We start from the raw sequence: 9,300 nt of genomic DNA, 5'->3' as shown, positions 1-9,300 counted from the left end.
CGGGCCTAGTTGCTCCGCAGCATGTGGGACCTTCCCAGACCAGGGCTTGAACCCGTGTCCCCCGCATTGGCAGGCGGATTCTTAACCACTGCGCCACCAGGGAAGCCCTTAGTAATCTTTTGATGAACAAAGATCTCTAGTTTTAATGCAGTCCTCTTTCTTTATGGCTAGTTAAGTTTTGCCTCTAATTTAAGAAATATATTTGTACTCTGATGTCATGAAGATTTTCAATGTTACCTTCTAGATCCTTGATTGTTTTAACTTTTACATTTAGTTCTCAAACCCACCATTCTATTTTTTGTGAGCTGGGTTAGGTAGGAGCTAAGTTTCATTTGTATTTTCCAATTGGCCTGCACATTTATTGACAAAACCATCTTTTTCCCACAGCACTGCAGTGTTACTTTTATTATCAGTTACTAAATTGTGGCTTCATGTAACAGCATTGATAAACATCAGAAAAATACAATTAAGCCAAAAAAGTGAAGTTGTAGAATAACATAAAGACTGAATTCATTTAAACATAGTAAAACTTGCTATGAACACATTATAAATAGTAACTTTTTGGGGGCCACAGCTTTAATGAAGCTATTAAATGAAGGTAGTAATAACACTTGGGAAAGGGGTTAACTCTTAGCAAGGAGGGGAAAGGGTAGTATAAGGGGCTCAGAGGCCACTTGAAAGGCATTTGTAAGTGTTCATTTCGTTATGATTATTTTCATATATTACAAATACTTAATATTTTTGTATCTATTCAGTTTTTAAGAAAAAATTAAATGGTGATTGGCAAATTACCCAAGGGCAACCAAACAGTTCTAGTTTCAGCTTGTCCCTCTTTAACACCTCTTCATTATCTTCCCTTTAGGATTCTCATTAGTTTCTTGTAGCTTAGCTACCTATTTAAGAAGGTGTTTGTTGTACTTTGTCCAGTATTTCTGAGTTCTGTTGGGAGGCTTTACAGAATATGTATTTTTCCACATTGCAGGAGACTAAAGCCCTCCCATGTACTCCTTCTACATTGAATTCAATTCTCTACTGAATGCATTCAGTACAATTGACAACTCCCTATATCTTAGTATATTTTCCTTCTTTTGCATCTATGAAACCACAGTCTTTGAATTTTCTTACTACCTCATTGGACTCCTTTTCTCAGCCTCATTCTCTGGCTCCTTCTCTTGTGCAGATACCTAAATATGGGTGTCCTAGGGTTCAGGACTGGGCCCTTTTCTATCTATATAATCTTTATCAGTCCCATAGCTTTAACTCAACGGTAGCTCCCAGATGTGTATCTCCAGTGCTGGTCTCTCATTTTAGGACAAGATTTCTATGTTCAGTTGTTTATTTGACATGTCCATTTGGATGTCTAATAGACACCTCAACTTAGTGTTTCAGAAATAGTTCTTCATTTTTCACCCCTCTCCTCAAGCCAGTTGGTATCAGTGGAGATTGAATTCAGCTGCAAATAAAAGAAACTATCAATAAAATGACTTAAAAATATAATTTTTTTCTCTCTTTTATATGAGAGGGCTGAAGGTCTTCATTCAAAGGTGTTATGAAGCCTCCTTGGTCACCAGCTTTCTTTTTATATTTCTAAGTCACACTGTCTTGGCAGGTGCCTCCATCTTTCAAATCATTTCAGTATCCGTAGTGGTCTTGGGACACCACCATCATGTTCAGGTTTCAGGAGGAAGACGGGAAAGATAAAAGAGTGAAAAGGGAACATCGCTTAGCTTGAAATAAACTTCCCAGAAATCTCACATGTTATTTCCAATTATATTTTGTTGGCCAGAACCCAGCCAATGGGCACACACCTAGCTGCAAGGAAAAGAAGGCAAAAATATTTTTAGCTGGACCCATTTCCATCTGTAATATAAACTCTGGATGTTGTTACCAAAGAAGGAGGAGAGAAGTGGAACTGTGTGGCAGGTAGAGGGATCTTCCACACTATTTCTTCTTCCGTTCTTGCCATCTAAGTAAACAGAACTATTGTCTACCTAGTGATTCAGATAAAAATCCTAGGGTCATTCTTGATTCCTCCCCACATCTAATCTATCAGCCAGTCTTCTTAGTTTTGTTTCCAAAGTACATCTTGAACCTATCACCTTCTCTCCCTTTCCTCTGCTATCCCTTTAATATAAGCCATCCTCGGGCTTCCCTGGTGGCGCAGTGGTTGGGAGTCCGCCTGCCGATGCAGGGGACATGGGTTCGTGCCCCGGTTCGGGAAGATCCCACATGCCGCGGAGCAGCTGGGCCCGTGAGCCATGGCCGCTGAGCCTGTGCGTCCGGAGCCTGTGCTCCACAACGGGAGAGGCCACAGCAGTGAGAGGCCCGCGTACCGCAAAAAAAAAAAAAAACAAAAAAAAATATAAGCCATCCTCTGCTATCCCTTTAATATAAGCCATCACCATCTTCTGAGTAGATGTATTATTGCAGTGAACTCCCTATCAGGTCTCTTTTCTTCCGGTTTTTATCACCCATTCTCTTTACAGCAACCAGTGTGCCAGTGTCGTTTGCTTTGGTTTTGCCTTTATGTTTTTTTGCTTTTTCTTCAATAAAGCCACATCGGCTTCCTACATAAGAGTTTTCAGTGGCTTCCTATGTACATAAAGACTCAGCTTCTTAACAGTGGCCTGCATGAGCACCTGCATGTACCATCTCACCCTTTGCTTACCTTTTCCAGCAACAAAAGCTTCATGCATATCAAGTTCTTGCCATTTCAGAACTTTTGTGCCACAACATGCTCCTTCCAGCAGTTTTGAATTTTGTTTGTTCTCTGTCTCTGGAGCATAGGCTCTGTAAAGTCAGGAGGAGCTTGTCAGAACTTTTCAGCCATGTTACCCACACCTGGAGCAAGACCTACCTAAGTCCTGGTGGTGTTCAATATTGTTGAATGAACAACTATGTCTTATTTGTGAGGCTATATGAAAATTTTATTTCTTATTATGGCTTATATTCTAGATATTTTGAATATTCCACAACAAACATGAATTCCTTTTGAATGTTAAAACTTTATTTTAGCGACATTAAATAATTTATAGTGTATAATTTGTAATATATAATTATTAAGTCTGAAGTTAACTAATTATTAGTTAAACTTACTAATATTTTAGAGCAGCACTTATAATATGTAAGATGTGGGCTAGGAACATCAGGTAATGAACAAATCAGGCACTCGTAACCTCAAGAAGCTTACAATTCAGAAGTGGAAACTAAGAAATAAGCAATTTATATTCTAAACCACACTTCAGTCAGTACTAACAAAGATACATAAATCAGATGTGAGTTATTACTATATATTGCCCCACCCCCAACTGGTGCAGGTAGCATACCTGTACTGTATAAACATGGCCTCTCATGCAGCTGTTATATAGACAAATTCAAGTTGTTGCTTGTTCTTACAGCAAAAAGTTTCTTCCGTACTGATTCACATTTTTATTACTTATTCCAAAAGCAAAACAAAAAGAACAAGAAACAAATAATAAAAAGTACCACTCCCTGAAGCACGTTTCTGAGTGTACTTGACATTGCTATGCAGGTATTAGGAAAGTTCTTTTTCAGGACTTGGCCTACCTTAGAGATGCTACTTAGCTTACTTCAGAAAAACTGAGCAGTGTACTCTGAGTGTGCTGATTAATCTGCTTTTTTATTGGATAGCAGCCTCAGGGAAAGGCACCATTAGAAAATCAAAGCAGAAAAACCTTAACACCGCCAAAGAGCTCTAGAGATAAGGTATAAGTGAATTAAAAAAGGAAATATTAATAACCTTAGTTTATCTTAAAGAATAAATGCCTCATGACATTGAGAGATGTTCAGTAAGCTGTTTATAAGAACTAAGACTAATATATCAAGCATTTTAAAATATAGTAATGTTATGGTGCTGTTAAAAGTTCAGTTTGATGATTCCTTTATCTTTTATTTTCCTAATTCTTGAGGTATTCATAGTTATAGTTTTATTAATATGAGGCATCCTCAGAATTCTAAATATAAACTACTTAATAATTATTATTATTACTATTATAGATACCATTTATTGTGCAGTGTACTCTGCAAAGATTGAGAGATTTAATGTTATTTTTCCTATATTCTTTTAAAGCCTAAACATGGCTGGGTTCATCTTAAGTATTTAATACATATTTGTTTATTTTACTTAATGTTGAGAAAACACTGTATTGGGAATTATAAATAAAATATTACTCTTAACTCTGTCACTTGCTAAATGGAATACCTTGGCTGGTTTTTCATAGACTACATAATTGCTAAGGTTTCCCCTAGCTGTAAATCCTATAGTTTTCTTTCTTTCTCCCCTAGCTTCCTTTTCTCTCTTTCTTGTTCTATCTCATTCTTTCTCTCTGTCTTTCTGTATCTTCCTTTCTTTTTCCCTTCCTTCCTTCCTTTTTGGGTCAACAAACTTTCCCAGTTTTAGGTATAGTCATCAACAAGCGTTTGTTGAATGCCTACTGATAAAATACCAGCTGTTGTTCCACTTACTGGAATTCAGAAGTTAAGATAAGAACAGTCAATGAACAACCGAGTCTTTGCATTCTCATGGAGTTCAGAGTTTGTATTCCTCGAGGGAAGACTCTGCCTGATTCATTCATATGTTCTTCCATGGTGTATAGAAGAGAGCATTTACTCTGTTGATGCTTTAAGGGAAAAGTTAATGAATGTAGAACAGAAAGAAAGAGTGAAATGAACTTTTGACCCCTTCAGGTTTGAAAAGGCAATTCTGTCCTTGATGAAGTGTAATTAAGGAAACACTGGATGGCCTCAGAGAGTTTGAACCAAGGAGACAAAAACATAGGTAATTAAAGGCATTTCTGTTTATGTGTTCATCTTCCATAGCAGTTGAATGTTCACAAACTATCCACCAGTGTCCGTAAAAACCCTTCACTACTCTGAATTTAGGCCTTTATGATTAGCTGACAGACATTTCAAGCTGTCACAGAAAAGGAACTCTTTCAGGCTGTAGTTCAATTTCAGTAACATCACCATTTATGTGTACTAGTTTCTGTAATGATTTTAATATCTTACTACATTTTGTCTTTATCCTTTTATGAAAAATTGGAAAACACTCCAACTCAGAGGGCAAGAAGTATGACTCATAAGCCTACTCTATTTTAAATAACATTGGAAAATGCTTGAAAAAATTATATTGTAACCAGATTCTCACTAGATTTAAGCAAGTATACTATGCATTTGACTGTCAAATTAAAACAAAAAGCCAAATTTAAGAACGTGTATGGAATGTTGGAATTTCATCATTGACGATTAGGTCTAACAAAAGATAGCTTTTTTATTCTTCAGACCCTAAGAGAAACTTCCTGTATTTGCCTAATATTTGACTGCTATACATGAGACTTTCACAAGTTATCAAAAATGCATTGTTAGAGTGTACCCATAAATGGGCGTGTCTGGTAGCCAGTTGGTGGTGGTATTCCCACTCCTCACCAAAAGCATCCTTCCCCTTCATTTCTCCTTTTCTTTCTCTTCTATCACCTTTATTGTTCCTATGTGCATTTTCTCTGCTTCTGCGTTAGGCCTGTTAGTGACACTTAAAGGGAACCGCAAGCATTGCAGACCTCATGATAGAGCTAGAGAAGCTAGAATGGGTTGATTTCTATGAATTTTAAATATTTGGCACCTTTGGGCTTTTCCTTTTTTTTTTTTAAATAATGTTTCTGAGAGTTTGAGGAGACTTGTTAACCTTAGAAATGCTTGACTGGTGCAGCATGGCTTAGTGGAAAATGTGTATGTGTACGAACACTGGATTAAAAGCTTGGCTGTATCATTAATTAGCTACATAACCCTGAACTAGTTACTTATATACTTAGAAATTCAGTTTTTTCATTTATAAAATGTATTAAAATATTGATCACTTGATATTATTGTGAAGATTAGGTATAGACGTACATAAAGCATGTGCATATAGTAGACATTCAATAAATGGTGTTATTGTCATGAGGACTGATTACAGTAATTATTTGTTCTAGTATATTGGAGTAAATTACTTTTATATTTAAAACCTGGATACAATTTAATGAAAGACACCACATTCACATTAAATTCACATTAAATGTCCACAATAAAATGGACAACCTGGAAGAAATGGACAAACTCTTAGAAAGGTACAATCTCCCAAGACTGAACCAGGAAGAAATAGAAAATATGAACAGACCAATCACAAGTATTGAAATTGTGATTTTAAAACTCCCAACAAACTAAAGTCCAGGACCAGATGGCTTCACAGGCAAACTCTATCAAACATTTAGAGAAGAGTTAACACCTATACTTCTGAAACTATTCCCAAAAAATCTGCAGAGGGAGGAACATTCCCAAATTCATTCTATGAGGCCACCATCATTCTGGTACCAAAGCCAGATACCAAAGATATCACAGAAACAAAGATACCACAAAAAAAATATTACAGGCTGAGATTACTGATGAATATAGACGAAAAAGTCCTCAACAAAATACCAGCAAACCTAATCTAACAATGCATTGAAAGGATAATACACCATGAACACATAGGATTTTCCCCATGGACACAGGGATTTTTCAATATCCACAAATCAATCAGTGTGATACACCACATCAACAAATTGAAGAATAAAAACCATATGATTGTATCAATAGATGCAGAAAAAAAAACTTTTGACAAAATTCCACGGCCATTTATGATAAAAACTCCCCAGAAAGTGGGCATAGAGGGAACATACCTCAACATAATAAGGGCCATATATGATAAGCCTACAGCTAACATCATACTCAACAGTGAAAAGCTGAAAGTGTTTCCTCTAACATCAGGAACAAGACAAGGATGTCCACTCTCACCATTATTCAACATAGTTTTGGAAGTCCTATCTATGGCAGAGAAGAAAAAGAATTACAAGGAATCAAAATTGGAAAAGAAGTAAAACTGTCACTGTTTGCAGATGACATGACATTATACATAAAAAATCCTAAAGATGCTACCAGAAAACTACTAGAGCTCATCAATGAATTTGGTAAATTTGCAGGATACAAAATTAATACATAGAAATCTGTTGCATTTTTGTACACTAACAATGAAAGATAAGAAAGAGAAATTAAAGAAACAATCTCCTTTACTGTTGCATCAAAAAGAATAAAGTACCTAGGAATAAACCTATCTAAGGAGGTAAAACACCTGTACATCGAAAACTAAAAGATACTAATGAAAGAAATCAAAGATGACAGAAACAGATGGAAAGATATAGCATGTTTTTGGATTAGAAGAATCAATATTGTCAAAATAACTATACTTTCCAAGGCAATCTACAGGTTCAATGCAATCCCTATCAAATTACCAATGGAATTTTTCACAGAACTGGAACAAAAAATATTAAAATTTGTATGGAGAAACAAAAGACCCCAAATAGCCAAAGCGATCTTGAGAAAGAAAAACGGAGCTAGAGGAATCAGGCTCCCTGACTTCGGACTATACTACAAAGCTACATTCATCAAAACAGTATGGTACCATCACAGAAACAGAAATAGAGATCAATGGAACAGGATAGAAAGCCCAGAAATAAACCCAAGCACCTATAGTCAATTAATTTATGACAAATGAGGCAACACTATACAATGGAGAAAACACAGTCTCTGCAATAAATTGTGCTGGGAAAACTGGACAGCTACATGTAAAAGAATGAAATTAGAACATTCTTTAACACCATACACAAAAATAAACTCAAAGAGGGTTAAAGACCTAACTGTAAGACCTGACACTCTAAAAATCTTATAGGAGGTCTTCCCTGGTGGCGTAGTGGTTGAGAATCCACCTGCCGATGCAGAGGACACGGGTTCGTGCCCTGGTCCAGGAAGATCCCACATGCCACGGAGCGGCTGGTCCCATGAGCCATGGCCGCTGAGCCTGCACGTCTGGAGCCTGTGCTCTGCAACAGGAGAGGCCACAACAGTGAGAGGCCCGTGTACCACAAAAAATAAATAAAATTTAAAAATAAAAATAAAAATCTTCTAGGAAAACAGAGGCATGACGCTCTTTGATATAAATCTCAGGAATATGTTTTTTGATCTGTCTCCTAGAGTAGTGGAAATAAAAACAAAAATAAACAAATGGGACCTAAGTAAACTCAAAAGCTTTAGCACCGCAAAGGAAACCATAGAAAGCCCACAGAATGGGAGAACATACTTGCAAGTGAAGCAACTGACAAGGGATTATTCTCCACAATCTACAAACAGCTCGTGTAGCTCAACATCAAAAAACCAGACAAAGCAATCAAAAAATGGGCAGAAGATCTAAATAGATGTTTCTCCAAAAAAGGCAAAAAAGATGCTCAGCATCACTAATTATTAGAGAAATGCAAATCAAAGTACAGTGAGATATCACCTTATACCAGTCAGAATGGCCATCATCTAAAAGTCTACAAACAATAAATGCTGGAGAAGGTTTGGAGAAAAGGGAGCCCTCCTATACTGCTGGTGGCAATGTAAATTGGTACAGCCCCTATGGAGAACAGTATCGACATTCCTTAAAAAACTAAAAGTAGAGCTATATTATCATCGAGCAGTCCCACTCCTGGGCATATATTCAGAGTAAACCATGGTTTGAAATGATTCATGCACCCCAGTATTCACTGCAGCACTATGTACAATAGCCAAGACACGGAAGCAACGTAAATGTCTTACAGATGAATGGATAAAGAAGATGTGGTACGTATATACAGTGGATTAATACTCAGCCATTAAAAAGAATGAAATAATGCCATTTGCAGCAATGTGGATGGGCCTGGAGATTATCATACTAAGTGAAGTATGTCAGAGAAAGGTAACATCATATGATATCACTTATATGTGGAATCTAAAATATGACACAAATGAACCTATCTATGAAACAGACTCACAGACTTAGAAAACAAACTTATGTTTACCGAAGGGGAAAGGTGGGTGTGGGGACAAATAAATTGGGAGTTTGTGATTGACATATACAAACTACTATATTTAAAACGAATAACCAGCAAGGGCCTACTGTATAGCACAGGGAACTCTGCTCAATATTCTGTAATAACCTAAATGAGAAATTTTTAAAAGAACAGTTACATATATATGTATAAATGAATCACTTCATTATTCAGCTAACACAATGTTGTTAATCAACTGCAATATAAAATAAAATTTTAAAAAAATTATAACAATACAAATTTACAGAAAAAGAAACTCAAGCATAATACAAAAGAATACCATCAAACCATAAAAAGAAAAGCAAAAGGAATAAACACAGAAGAACTATAGAATCAACTGGAAAAGAAGGTTTAAAATGGCAAC

The sequence above is a fragment of the Lipotes vexillifer genome, unplaced genomic scaffold (genome assembly GCF_000442215.2).
Source record: "Lipotes vexillifer unplaced genomic scaffold, Lipotes_vexillifer_v1.1 scaffold297, whole genome shotgun sequence".
Lineage (NCBI taxonomy): Eukaryota > Metazoa > Chordata > Mammalia > Artiodactyla > Lipotidae > Lipotes > Lipotes vexillifer.
This window is presented reverse-complemented; position numbering follows the sequence as displayed.